Below are 15,610 nucleotides of genomic sequence, written 5' to 3'. Positions count from 1 at the left end.
GGAATGCAGGCTGGAGAAAAACAGGTACCATTCTGAGCTTCAGACATAGTAGCCTTGGTAAATCAGCAACAGCCTCTTGGGCCCATCCTCCTCCTCAGGAAGTCCAGGTAAGTTTAGAGGAGTCTCTCCTGATAGAGAGTCACTCTCTATCAAAGGTCTGTTAGCTAGAAGCATTTTCAACCTATTTTTTATCTCTGACAATATTCCACCAACAACCTTCCCACAAATAACCAGGCCTCATTACTTGAAGCTAACTGCTCCTTGTCCACTGCCCCACATAATCACCTTAGGTTTACTGTAGCACTGACAGTCAACTGTAATGCACAAAACCTAAAACTATCTCTCAAATGACTTCAGATTCTCTGATCTCTTAAGATACTTTCTTACTATTATATACCACTTTCCACTGTACTTGTCAGCAGTCCATAAATCATCATTATTCACACTGGGTCTCACTGACTGGAAAACTACCAACCAAAACTCACTACTTTAATTCAAGTAAAACACTAGTATCAGACCAAAGAGGCTTCCCAGGTGGCTCAGTGGTAAAGAATACTCCTGCCAATGGAGATGCAAGAGATGGGGGTTTTATCCCTGAGTCAGAAGATCCCCAAGATTAGGAAATGGCAACCCACTCCAGTATTCTTGCCTGGGAAATCCCATGGACACAGGAGCCTGGCGGGCTACACTCCATGGGGTCTCAAAGAGTTGGAAATGTCTGAGCATAGAGACCATTTTACGTTTTTCTCTGATTCTAGAGCTCATACATGTAACCAGCATCACTAAAAATAATCTCCTAAAATGAAGAGTCTCTGTAGTCAATTTATGACCCTGGTCACATAAACCAGAAAAGGACAGTAATACTCTTACGGGAACCACACTGATTGAAACCGCCCACCCTGGCCAGGCACCATAGTAACCATTTGCATGAGTTGTTTTATGGCAGGAGATCCTGATAAGGAATACGGAACTAATAAGCCACCACCAGCCGGAAGAGTTCGGGAAAGAGCGAGAGGAGACACTACCTGTCCGTCCACTTCCCAGAATCCCTCTTGCTAGCATCCATCCTGGCTGAGCGATGCGTGCGCCACCAGGAAAGACTCTGAATTAGAATGATTGGCCAAAGACCACCCGGAAACTAATCCCATCACCATAAAACCCAAGACTGCGAGTCACGCGGCAGAGCAGTTCTCCTGGGTTCCCTTACTTACTGCTCTCCACCCGGGTGTCCTTTCCAATAAAATCTCTTGCTCTGTCACCACGTGTCTCCTCGGACAATTCTTTTCCGAGTGTTAGACAAGAGCCCAACTTCGGGCCCTGGAAGGGGGTCCCCCTTCCTACAACAGTACGATTCCCTAACACTCGAGAAAGAACTCCAGCTCCACCACCAGTTGCGAAGATGAACGTCTAACCTAGTTCCTGAACAAGTGTTTTGGTATATTTACAAAATTATTAAGTGCCAGTTCTCAATTATAATGACTTTCTCTCTGGTAACAAATTACTATACATTTCGTGCACAATATATGTTACCTCAGGATTCTCCACTGAAAGGAAATTAGACCACGGGCCTCTCAAGGTAACAACAGAGTTTACATAGGGAGGAAAGGTTGGGGGATTAGGAAGGTTCAGAGTGACCCGAGACCACAGATATGGAGTAGAGGAGACCCTATGGGTGGAGCTTAACAAGACTAAAAAGCAAAAAACAGTACCTTAAACTAATAAGCAATCAGTGGTGCAACACAAGCTGGGGAGACCGCACCTACCAAGTCTCGGCTTCAGTAACTGCTGTAAACTCACGTCCTTTGAGGGGAGATACCAGATATTCCCAAGCCGTAGGTTCCAGAGGAAAGGGACAATGAGGGGCCGAGCGGGGCCGAGCGGGGCCGAGCGGGGCCGAGCGGACTTGAGGGTTTCTCACTTCTTGTGTTGCACCACTGATGCTCATTACTGTAAGTAACTGTAAGAGTTTTAATAAAACGTTAAAATTCTTTGGGATATTCACAATGGAAAGAAAAAAGCTTTGGGCATAACATTTGGAGTCCTCCATGTCCGACGACAGAGGATGAAATCGTTGGATGGCATCACCCACACAATGAGTTTGAGTAAACCCTGGGAGTTGGTGATGGACAGGGAGGCCTGGCGTGCTGCAGTCCATGGGGTCACAAAGAGGCAGATATGACTGAGAGACGGAACCAAACTGTACTTGGAGTCTTGCTGATGAGGCTGAAGTGATTCAGAGGCCTGGGAACTGAAACCTGGTGTGCTGGCCAGGTTGCGATCGGGTGGGGGTTGATGTGCGGTGCTGGTGGGTTGTGGCTGGATGTGGGGTGCTAGCTGCACCTAGGAATATTCCTGCAATTAGAATTAATTTAAGCAGTTTAAGTAAACAAGAACTGGCTTTGTGTAGTGGTGACAAGCTAGAATGTGAAACGCACAACTCTTAGAAAGGGCTACTTCATACTAACATTTCTAAGGAGAAAAATGTCTTGACGTTCCTCTTCGTCAAGTACCAAGCTTATTAGTCACTGCAGTGGCCCAGCGAAAGTGCACCCTGAGGGGAATGCAGGATTGAGAAAAGCAGGCACCATACTGTGCTTTGGACAGTCTAGCCTTGGGATTTCAGGAAGGGTCTCTTGGGTCCATCCACCTCTTCAGCAAGTCCAGATAAGTTTGGGGGACTCTCCTGGTTTTCAGATCTCCCAGTTATTGGTTGATGACCCCAATTTTGTTTGGAAGCGTATTATACATAGCGCCTAGTTAAAAGACACTGAGTGGAACCTCCCTGGTGGTGCAGCGGTAAATAATCTACCTGCCAATGCACAGGACCCGGGTTTGATCCCTGGTGTGGGAGGATGCCACGTGCCTCGCAGCAACTAAGCCCGTGCAACACAAGGACTGAGCCTGTGCTCCAAAGCCTGTGCTCTGCAACAGCAGCAGCCCCAGCAATGAGAAGCCTGCACACAAGGAACCAGAAAGTCGCTCCTGCTGCTGCAGCTAGAGAAAGCCCACGTGCAGCAAAAAGAGGCTCAGCTCAGCCCATAGAACAGACAGACACTGAGTCCTCTGGACCGACCAAAAGAAACTTCACAACGCCAGTCTCCAACCATACCCCAGCCAAGGTTACGTGGAGAATTCACAGCGCGATTGCTGCAAAAGGAGAAAGAAGCCAGCACAATGAAGACTTAATAGCCAAAAATAGCCAAAAATAAATTTTAAAGATTATTAAAGAGAGAAAAAAACGTTTCATGAGAAATGCATTCTTCTTTATAAAAGTTTCTATTCCATGCTGATGATGACAAAGCTTCAAGTATTTACGTGAGAAAAACTTGTTTACATCATAATATATAACACTTAAGTCAATACATCAATGTAATGGAATGTCAAATTACTATATGATCACTTGACGGTAATTAGGCAATTTACTTCTTGTTGAAAAATTGTAATATTTTCTCTAATTTCGCTGTTGTCTGTTTCTGAAATATCTGTCAGTTGTGGACAACAAAGCACATTGTCAAATATAAAGTCTTAAGAAGACATTAGAATTGATTTTCACCGAAATTATCAACTTGGCACTATTTATAAATATTTCTGTGTATTATCTGACTGAACTCAAGTCCTAAAGGAACTGTTCTTCTTTACATTTACAGGGCACCTACTATGTTCCCTGTCATTGTCTACGTGCCTTTTAATGTTGCAAAAGTCTCAAAATAACCCACTGATGTATGTATTTGTTAGTGTAAGGCAAGAAAGAAATGTAAATTAAACATTAAATCTGGGTCATAACATGTGGATAGAAAAAGTATCGCTAAGGAAAAACTACTGAAAAAACAAAAGAAATAGGATGGCAGGATTTAAGAGATTAGCACTGAAACATATATATTACCATATGTAAAAGAGCCAGTGGGAGTTTGATGTATGAGCACGTGCTCTGGGGCAATCTGGAGGGATACGGTGGTGAGAGAGGTGGATTCAGGAGGGAGGGCACATATGCATGCCTATGGCCTATTCATGTTGATGTACAGCGAAGACCATCCCAATATTGCTAAAAAAAAAAAAAAATAAATAGATCAACCGATGGTGAGTTAGGCCTGAACACAGAATCAAAGCTTTCCCACACTTAACACATTTGTATAGTTTTCCTCCAGTATGAATTTTCTGATGGTCAAAAAGTTGATATATTTTACTGCATTCTCTACATGTGTAAGTTTTCACTGCAGTATGGATTCTCAGATGATCTGCAGCGTCATTCCTTGTGACTGAAGAATTTGCCACATAAGTAACATTTATGTGGTTTCTCTCCTGTATGAACTGCCTAATTGGCAGTTCATGCTGAACATGCACTAGAAACTCTGCCACATTCATTTCAGTTGCATGTTTTCTATACAGTATGAATTCTCTGAATTATAAGGTCTGAACACTGACTAAAGGTGTTGTCACACTCACGACATTTGCACTAAAATGTTTCTCACAACTGTCACATTTCTCATGTTTCTCTATAGTATGAATTCTCTGATGGTTTCTAAGTTTGTCAGTTCAAATAAAGCTCTGGCCATATACATCATATTTATATGGTTTCTCTCCTGTCTGAACTTGCTAATGATGAGTTATGGATGACTGTGCCTAAAAGGTTTGTCATAATTTTTATATTTGTAAAGTTCTCTCCACTATGAATTCTCTGATGAACTGCGAGGTTTGCATTCACACTGAAAGCCCTGCCACATATACCTCATTTATATGGTTTCTCTCCAGTATGAACTCTCTGATGAACAGCAAGGTTTGAATTTGCTCTGAAACCCTTGCCACATATATCACATTTATATGGTTTCACTCCAGCATGAAATCTCCGATGAACAGTAAGGTTTGCAGTATGACTAAATGCCTCGTCACATACATTGCATTTGTATGGCTTCTCTCCAGTATGAATCCTCTGATGAAGTGCAAGTCTTGTAGTTTGATTAAAGGCCTTGCCATATACATTCCCACTTGCCTGAGAACAACTAAGCCTATAGACCTCAAATGATGATTCTGTGCTCTAAGGCCAGGGAGTCACGACTACTGAGCAAACACACAGAGACCATGCATTGCAACAAGAGAATCCACTAGAATTAGAAGTTCATGCACTGTAACAAGAGGGTAGACCTTGCTTGTTACAAGAAAAGCCTTTGAAGCAACAAAGACCCAGTGCAGCCATAAACAAATTTTAAATAAATTTTAAACTTACAGTTATGAAGATAAAGGAATGTGATTTGAAAACTTATATATCTTTTAAGCAAAAGTAACCTTTGAGGCAAACTCCCTGGTGATCCAGTAATTAGGACTATGTGCTTCCACTGTAGGGGGCACAGAATCCTTCCATGAATGGGGAACTAAGAACCAGACTGCCATGTGGCACAACGAAAAGAAAAAAAGGTAACTTCTGATTTTTTCTATAAAACACGCAACAGTCTATGCCACCTAACAGCACGAATTACCACAGGAGGGGGACAAGGGGAAGTAAATCCCTCTGAAACACGTCATCACATGCTACCCAAAGTCAAGCAACAAAATTGACAGGAGTCAAATGACAGATTGTTGCAGAACATGTAAAGACCTTGCCTTTTGGGACCTCTTTTCTTGGAGTCCACTTTCCATGAAACCTCTCTCTCTCTCTCGCTTTTTTGTAATCACTTTGTTCATTTAGAAACAGCCATCTGTATGTCAGAAGTACTTTCCATTCTCCTTAATAAAATGTAATTTTGAAGTAGGAGTTGGATGGGCTGCAGGTTGGACATCTACAATCAGCTACTCTCCTCCTTGCATGCCCTGAGATAAGAGATAGGTGGGCTCAGGTTGAGGAATATACAGCCAACAAAAACAGGGTAAACAGCCAGTTTGTCTCTTAATTCAAGGGGCTGATCATGGCAAGGACAAAGAAAGGAAAAAACCCTGTCTGATCAAGGAGACAGTACACAAATGCAGAAAGGTTCCTTGGAGTTAAAAGTCAGAGGATCATTCCAGGCCATAATGAGTCTTGCTTCTCTGCTGCTGCTGCTGCTAAGCTGCTTCAGTCGTGTCAGTTCTGTGCGACCCCACAGATGGCAGCCCACCAGGCTGTCCTGTTCCTGGGATGCTCCAGGCAAGAACACTGGAGTGGGTTGCCATTTCCTTCTCCAATGAAAGTAAAAGTGAAAGTGAAGTCGCTCAGTAGTGTCCAACTCTTAGCGACCCCACACTGCAGTCTACCAGGCTCTTCCGTCCATGGGATTTTCAAAGCAAGAGTACTGGAGTGGGTTGCCATTGTCTTCTCCATGCTCCTCTGAGAAGGCTTTACTTCAAGATCCAGGGTGTGCCTGTGTAGCCAAGGAGAAGGTCCTGAGACAAACTAACCAGGGGGGACAAAGCGGTGACTGGCCCACATTTCTCACCCCTTTCTTACTAAAAACACACGTCTTACTTTCCTTAAGCAACCATGAGCAGTCCATTATATTAGCATTTTGTAGACTGGTGAACATAAATACCAGTGATAATGTCTAAGAATATTTGCTTTCTTATAGAGAACATCTCAGGGTGGCACCAAACATATTCATTAATAGTCCAAAACCTCTTTAGTTTGTCTGCAAGAGGAAATGAGGTTTCAGTAATCTGTGTTTCAGAATCTTATTTTATTTGGAAATGACCTAGATATTCAATGAACTTTCATCTCTTAGTTTAGCACAACCCTAGAAACTCAGGTTATTCAAATCTGGAGAGACTACTTTAGACAGACATTTCTAAAGTATAATAATTCCTAACAGAGTTTATCTAAAACCTCCAACTGCATTTGCATTCTTTCCTTAAAAGCTTCTTCACTCGAGTTACTTTACCTGTTCACAAACTTACTTACCATTAAACCTAAGTAGAATAAAAGTATTAGACAATGTTGAAGACTCAAGACATGTCTTAATTAGATTAGCAAGCAAACATTAATACTAGATATTTAATATTGAATATTTCCCAGTTCACGTGAACCTGAAATTCATTTAGGTTAACTTCTCTTGCAATTGTTTCATTTGTAAGTGCTTACTTTTATTTTATTTTATTTTTTTCCAGTGGGTTTTGTCATACATTGATATGAATCAGCCATAGCGTTACACATATTCCCCATCCCGATCCCCCTCCCAGTGCTTACTTAAAAAAAAAAAAAAGTTGAATTAGAGCTCATTTACATATTAACCTCAGCAATATTATCCAAAAACAGACACACACTGAGACAAACATAAATGCAGATCGACAGACATAAGAGCTCTCATACTTTCCTGCTTGAGATTTAAAATGTCTCTTTCACCCTTTTCTTCCCACCCCCCGCCCCGTGGTTTAAAACACTAGTTCTCCCAAGACTGAAATCTCTGGAAAAATGGGTTACGTATTTCAAGGACATGGCAAAGGTTGCATGCTATGCAAGGTCGCTTCAGTCCTGTCCAACTGCCTGCAACCACATGGACTCTAGCCCACCAGGCTCCTCTGTCCATGATGGGACTCTCCAGGCAAGAATACTGGAGTGGGTTGCCATTCACTCCTCCAGGGGATCTTCCCTACCCAGGGATCAAATCCACGTCTCCTGTGTCTCCCCCAGGGGCTGGGAGGATCTTTACCACTAGCGTCATCTGGGAAGCCCTGGCAAAGGTTAACTTTAAGCTTTTTTGGGGGCAGGCCTTTTTAACAACCTTGCTGTTTTTAATTCCACATGGAAAATGAACTGGTTTGCACTTTCAAAGAAAAAAAGAATTAATCTTAACCAGTTTTCTCCAGAGTCTAAACAGTATCATGGCCATCCTGTATCAAACAAGTTATCTTTCCTTTCTATAGTCATAGTTTTATGGCTAAAATACCCATCGAGTAGTGTTCAAGTTGACTTTGATAACAAGGCCAGACGGACTGATAAAAATCTTGGAACGCCCCTCCAGGAAGATGGGGTCTTTGATCAGAAGAATCTAAAGGGGTAAACAAACTTGCTAGAGTGGGGGAACCTGGGCTCCCCCTCCTACTGAGAGACAAGGGCAGTTAGAAGGGGACTAGCTGATGGAGCGGAGAAGGCAATGGCAACTCACTCCAGTACTCTTGCCTGGAAAATCCCATGGATGGAGGAGCCTGGTAGGCTGCAGTCCATGGGGTCACGAAGAGTCGGACACGACTGACCAACTTCACTTTCACTTTTCACTTTCATGCATTGGAGAAGGCAATGGCAACCCACTCCAGTTCTTGCCTGGAGAATCCCAGGGACTGCGGAGCCTGGTAGGCTGTCGCTATGGGATCGCCCAGAGTCGGACACCACTGAAGCGACTTAGCAGCAGCAGCAGCTGATGGAGGGGGAGACAGAGGGGTTGGTAGGGGTGAAAGGCCACAACAGCACAGAGAATGGAGAGAGAAAGGGCAGTGGGGACACTATTGGAGCTGTGGGCCCGGCTAAAGAGAGTCAACTTAAAAATGAAGATTTGATCAGCCAAAATATAATGTGACATTGTAATATGGATAATCATCCTCACAAATCACGTAATTCTTTTTCCAGTTGTAACTTCTCTTTAGACAGTTTTAAGTTACGTTTATTTACTTCACGGTAGGCAGAGAGCAGGATCCAGGAGCCAACTTGGATGGTGCTAAGCCTGGGGCTTGGTTGGCAAGGGTCCCTGCAAAGGCTGAACAATCTCAAGATTTGTGCCCTATCTTATCTATGCTGCTGCAAGCCTTGCACTCACAGAAGACAGTCAGGACATTCACACTCAGGGCAGTTTCCATGCAGGTTAGAAGCAAGGTCAGAGGAACGCACTGCTTTGTCTTGAAGCCTAAACAAGACTATTTATTTAATTTCCCTAACACCCGGGTGTCTCCATGGTAAGAATCTGCTTAGTAATGTGGGAGGCATGGGTTCGATTCTTGTTCTGGGACGATCTCACATGTCACGGAGAATAAGTTGATGAACCTTAGATACTGAGCTTGTATGGCAAAACTACTCACGCCCGTGTGCCCAGGGCCTGTGCTTCACAACTAAAGAAACCACCACAATGAGAAACCGTGCTCCCCGCAACTACAGAATAGCCCTCACTCGTCTTCAGCAGACAGAAGTCCACACAGCACAAAAGACCCAGTACAGGCCAAAAAATAAGACCTCGCCTTCACCTCTGTGGGCGCTACAGCTCCACTGGAGGGTGCTGTACATTTCACATGTTGAAGAATAGAGCCATCAGTTAGGGAGAAGAAAAACCTCCTGTGAGATTCACAAACATTAAACATCTGTTTTCTCACAAAACTCTCCCCCTTGGAGAGTCTCCCAAACTCCATGAATGGTGCGGCTTCCTCTCTGTCCTTGTGACAGTCGACCTGTGATCACACTGTTGATACTTTCCCACTCATCTGGATTTTTGCTATTAGCACCCGATTTTCCACAATCCAGGGGTCTTCCTCCTTGTGCCACAAGAATGGAGATAACGTTCAGATCAGAAGCAGAAATTCCTACTCACAAGTAGTGCCACATACTGTGGCTTCTTCCAGAAAACAACCTCTCCTTTTTTTAATAAACGTATCTGTTACTGTTAATACATTGGTGAATTCATTTCTTTCGGCTCAGGGGAGTGTTTGGTGCTGCTTGGTTTCTCTCCAAGTTCAGCAAGTAGAGGCTATGCTCCAGTTGCAGCGCTCGTGCTCCTCACTTGCTGCGGCTTCTCCTGGGCACATGGGCTTCAGTGGTTGTCCTACGTGGGCTCAGCAGTTGCAGCTTCCAGGCTCTAGAGTGCTGGCTTGTAGTTGAGGCACACAGGCGTATCCGCTCTGTGACGTGTGGGATCATCTCAGACCAACGATCGAACCCGGGTCTCCTGCATTGGCAGGTGTAGAATCCAGCTCTTTTGTCAGCCAAGGAGTGAGGACATTATAAACCAACAGAAAAATACTTCACAAATGAATTTACTATCTGCATCCTTCTGAATGCACAGGGAATATTATAACATACAGTACAATATGCAACAGGTATCTAGTTCCTATCTAAGAACTACTGAACCAAGAACACAGGGCTAGAAAACAGGCAACTGGATATTTCAAAGTTTGAAATCAGCTTTATAAATGCTCGAGGTGTGGAAAAACTCCTTGTATATTACACATTGGCAGGTAACCAGAAGGAAAGACAAGTTTAAATTCCTGATGCCAATCACGAAGCTTTACATGTCTGAGTCACCAAGGTTTTGAGCTTAGTCAAGAAAAACAGGGGCTCTCAAAAGGTACAGAGGGAACATGCAGAGGTACCCCAGGGCAGATCCCCACTTCAGGGGAAGTGATCTTCACCCACAGAAAGCAGGTTCCTGAGGGTCTCCACCATCACGTCCTTGTACAAGGTCCTCTGGGCGGGGTTCAGGCACTCCCACTCCTCGGGAGTGGAATCTATGAACACATCTTTGAAGGTCAACTGTGCATGAAATGAAAACACATTTCACCAATGGGTCCTGCAGAGGATTCTTAGTTTCACACAAAATGAGAAGAGGTGAGAGGGGTAAAGCTCAATTCAGTTGAAGTAATATTCTGATAGATCCATTAAAAGCTGCTTGAAGCAAATTGTTGGTCTCTAATCGAATTTCTAATTTCCTCTTTTTTCTAAGATTATGATATCCTGCAATCAACATGAATTTGTCATATATGTGGACAATACATGAAAAATACACAAATTAAACCAATGCTGGGGTGTCCATGCAGAAGTGTTACATTCAATACACTGAGTGATATAGTGTCACAATCTAGTTGAGTTACAGCAAGAGTGGTGTCTTCAGAGACGAAAAGCCCAGAGTTGTTTTAAAAGAACACACATAGTGATGATGACATCATCACATTGATGACAGGTGTTTCAGCACGTCCTACTCACTAAGCATTACACTCAAGACGTCACATGGATGAACTTGTCATCAACATAACAGCGCGTTAGAGAAAGATCTGAGTCCACCTTACTGGGAAGAAAACTCTGTCACTCTTAAGAAATCACTCAGATCAAACAGTTAAGAAATGAGGCAACAGCTCCTGAGTCCAGGTGGTTGGGAGTGACAACTGAACCTAAAGAATCAACCAGTTAACTACCAGAGAAGGAAGGAGCATCCACAGCAAGTTCCCTGAGGATACCTGAAACAAGTTGAAGGAAGCTGAAATACAATAGAAGAGCATAAATGGTCACGATACAGGGTCACACCCTCTCCCATCACAACCCACACAATGTCAATAATCTTACTACAATTTACATCATTCATGTGATGATGCACAAAAAACTTAATGCCATGAAATACACTTAAGATACAATTGAAACTGCTACAAAGCATACACCATTATTTATGAGATGATGTTTCTATAATAAAACCATGGAGTTACATATCCATGCATTCATGCGTGCATGTGTAAACACACAATTGATTGAAACAAGAATTGTCTTTATTTTCTTTCATTCTATTAAAATTCATTCAGCGTCAGCTTTGTGCCTCAAACTAGAAATACAGCAGTGAACATGACGGAGCTTACAACTCTAGCCGCCAGACAGCCAATTTCATCCACAATTTTAACGTTACTATCGAAATAAGTGCTCTGACACAGGCCCGGTGCTAAGACAAGATTAAACACAAAGTCTTAACCTACATTGAGAAATCAGACAAGGTCTCTGTGAGGAAGAAACACTTAGGATGGCAAGGTGGGAAATGGAAGAGTGTTGCAAGCAGAGGGAACAGCCTGAGTGCCAGCTCTGAGGCTGGAAGATATTACTGAACAGAAAGGCAGCCAATGTGACTGGGTACAGAGAATGTAGATGGGGTGATGCCAGGTAGAGGCTAATTTATGCAAGATCTATGGATTGAGGACTTTATTCCAAAAGTTCCCGGAAGTCTCTGAAGAATTTGCCAGAGGAAAGTTAGACGCTTAGATTTGTTTTTCAAAGCTCAATCTGCTGTGTGTGGAAGTTGTGTTTACCTGCTTACTCATGCCAGACTCTTTGCAATCCTGCTGATGGAAGCCCGCCAGCTCCTCTATCCATGGAATTCTCCAGGCAAGAATGCTGGAGTGTGTTCCCATTCTCTTCTTTTATTTTACGTCTTCATTCAGTACCTTTGTCAATATTGGATTTCTTCTTCAAAGCTTATCTATTTTGCTTATGTTGGGCCTTCGTTGCTGTGAGTGGGCTTTCTCAGCTGCAGTGCCAGGGCTTCTCACTGCAGTGGCTTCTCTTGTTTTGGAGCACAGGCTCTAGAGAGTGCGGGCTTCCATAGTTATGGCTCCTGGGCTCTAGGGCATAGGCTCAGTAGTTGTGGCCCATGGGCTTAATTGCTCTGAGGCATTTCCCTGGACCTGGGATGGAACCTGTGCACCCTGCATTGGAAGGCACACTCTTAGCCACTGTACTACCAGGGAACTCCTCAACATTATCTTATTTTAGTTAAAAGAAAAAAAGTAATATAAGCAGAAAATAACATACAGAAGAGTTCCTCCAATCTCTATAAAATATTTAAAAATATGTGGGCCTTCCTACAGGTAAGTGGTAAAGAATCTACTGGGCAATGCAAGAGATGTGGGTTGTTGCCTGGTCTGAGATCCCACATGCTGAGGGGTAACTAAGCCCGTGAGTCTCAATTGCTGAGCCAGAGCTCTAGAGCCCAGGAAATGAAACTACTGAAGCCAGCGTGCTTGAGACCCTGTGCTGCAAGACAAGAGAAGCCACTGCAATGAGAAGCGTGCACACCGCAAGCAGAGAGTGGCCACCACTGGCCAGAACCAGGAAAAAGACACTGAAGCAATGAAGATACAGTACAGGAAATAAATATATTTTAAAAATCATCATGTGATTTTTATCCTTAATTTTAGGTATGTACTTATTAACAAAATCCAAAATTTATTATTTTATTCCATAAAGAAAACACTGAACCCAGATCAGTAAAGTTGGAGAGTTCCCTCATGGTCCAGTGGTTAAGATCCCTCACTTCCACTGCAGGATTTCAGGCTTGATCCCTACCCAGTGAACTAAGACACTGGAAGCTGCATCATGTGGTCAAAAAAGAAAGAAAAAAAAATTAGTAAACCTGATTTTACAGTTTAAATGAGACGGTGTGACAAAACACTCCCTAGCCCTGACACCTCTTTCTGAACATTCCGTTCCATTCCCAAACACTTAAGTTTTCAAGGAGGTGCTCATTTAGTTTTAAATGTACTATAAAAAGTCAGAACTGATTTCCACTCATTGGCCACTTTTGCAGATTTTACCGTGTTCTGTACATGTTAACACCTGAGGTCCACATACAGCTTCTTTACCCTGGTTTACAGAGAGCAGACAGCGCATCCAGATGGGCCCTAAACAGTCCCTGCTGCCCAAAAGCACCGAGGCCCATGGGTGAGAAGCCCTGCCCAGGACGGTGCCCAGGGGAGCCTCCTCACAAGGGCCAGGTCACCGGGTCATGGGGAGACGGGATCTAAGTGGAGATACAGGCCCTGAGGGAAAGCGCAGGGTGAGTGTGCGTGTACAGGAGTCAGACAGGATACTCCAGAGTCAGACACGATTGGCGAGTCCAGAGAAGGGCATTTCAGGAAGGCAGTGTGAGAATCCACTGAGAATATGACCTTACCTGAGAGAGAGCCATGCCTGACTCCTGTTCTTTCCCCTCCTGGTCTTCTTCATCCATGAGTCTTCACAGTTCTATCATGAAAGCAGAAAACATGCTGTTTAATGCTTAGAGTCAACACACCTCCTTCCTGAGGCCCAACCACACTCACAGGGAAGCCCTCACCAGGAGGAACACAGTCCTCTGTGCCCACTGTCTCAGGAGGGACTCAGGACAGTCAATTTTGGCACAGAGAGTCCAACACGGGACTTTCCCACACTTTCCCTCGGATCACACTCCCCTCCTGGTGCGGCCTCATGCACACAGCAGCAGGGGCACCTCCGCTGACCCCACGATGCCCTTCAGGTCACACAGCAGGCGGGGTTCAGCCCCACTCAGAGCAGAGCGCCCTCCCCACCCCCAGGGCCCGATCTCAGTCTCAGAAGTGGAGGCTAAGAGTCCTGGTGCTCAATGCAGGATCCAGATCGGAATCATCCGAGGCTCTGTGCACATTCCTGGGGCGAGGCCCCACACGAGATCCTGAGGAGTGTGTCTGATGGCGGAGGGGTACAAGACATGGCCGGACTCCCAACACATACCTTTCAGTAACAGCATTGCAGGTGGATTCTTTACCAGCTGGGTTACGTAGCTCAAAACAGGTTCCAACTCGGGAAGAGCATCACGTAAGGCCTCAGTCTGTTTGTCTGTAGCTAGACCCAGAACCTCAGTGTTGCGTACTTCAGCGTCTTTTAAGTCTTTTATCTCAGTTATAGAGTTAATCTGTTTTTTGAGTTTTGTTAACATCATTTGGTCATAGGGTGGCTTCCTTGTCCCTCAGGAAACAGTGGAACCTAATTTAACTAGTAAGTGCCTTGAGTTAAAAGAGAGGTGATGGGCACAGAAATTGATGTGGAAGCAACTGGCCACTGTTGGAGCAGGAAGGGGCTTCCTGGGAAGTGGGCCCTGTGTCGGTGCTAATGTTCCCATTATGCATTTTTACTGTTGTTAAGGTTTCCAGCCCTTTGGGTTAAGGCGCAAAGGACTGCGCTGGTGTCTGAGGGATTCCATCTCGGTCCCCGCTTCAGTGGCCCCCCGAGCTTCAGCACTAGTTACATGCACGGTGCTGTGAGCAGAGCCCCTTGAGACCTCGGGGCCCCTCAGGGTTGGGGAACCATCCAAGGCCGAGGCCCAGGGATCTCAGGTGTCGGGGGCATTCCCTCCTCCAGCTCCCTGGCTGTCTGTAAACGGGCAAGTCCACCACCGTCTCTCCTCCAGTGCCCTTCTGCCCACACGGGGCACCCTGGGTTGGTCTGGGTACCTGTGGGCCTTCTGGTCCACCATGGCCAGCTAGGCCTGCAAAGGCTGACCTCCCCTCTGGTGGTCTCTGAGTGGACAAAGATACAACCATCATTTCAGCCCTTTGTGTATTTCTCTGGGAGCGTTCAGCCTTTTCAACCATGTCCCTAATATCAAGAACTGAATAAGCCACTTGGAGCAAATTGCACATAGGGGTCTGAGGACCAGCAGTTGCTTTTTGAATCTCACTCCTGATGTCTGTGGCAGGGTGGGCTATGAAATGCATAGCCAAAAGGGCCTGTCCCTCGAGGGGGAAGGGATCCACACTCCTAGATATATATGTGTGTATGTATATATGAAAGTGAAAGAGGACAGTGAAAAAGTTAGCTTAAAGCTGAATATTCAGAAAACTAAGATCATGGCATCTGGTCCCATCACTTCATGGGAAATAGATGGCGAAACAGTGGAAGCAGTGTCAGACTTTATTTTTTTGGGCTCCAAAATCACTGCACATGGAGATTGCAGTCATGAAATAAAAAGCTGCTTACTGCTTGGAACAAAAGTTATGACCAACCTAGATAGCATATTAAAAAGCAGAGACATTACTTTGCCAATGGGCTATGTCTAGACACACGTAGCCGAATGGGCATGTGTTTCATGGAACATTACACCTAAAGGATAAAGAACAAAGTTCGATCCAGCCTTAACCCCGGACCCCAGAACACTCCATCTACAGAGCCTAATGAAGGTAC

This window comes from Muntiacus reevesi, chromosome 2, assembly GCF_963930625.1.
Source record: "Muntiacus reevesi chromosome 2, mMunRee1.1, whole genome shotgun sequence".
NCBI classification, from domain to species: Eukaryota; Metazoa; Chordata; class Mammalia; order Artiodactyla; family Cervidae; genus Muntiacus; species Muntiacus reevesi.
This window is presented reverse-complemented; position numbering follows the sequence as displayed.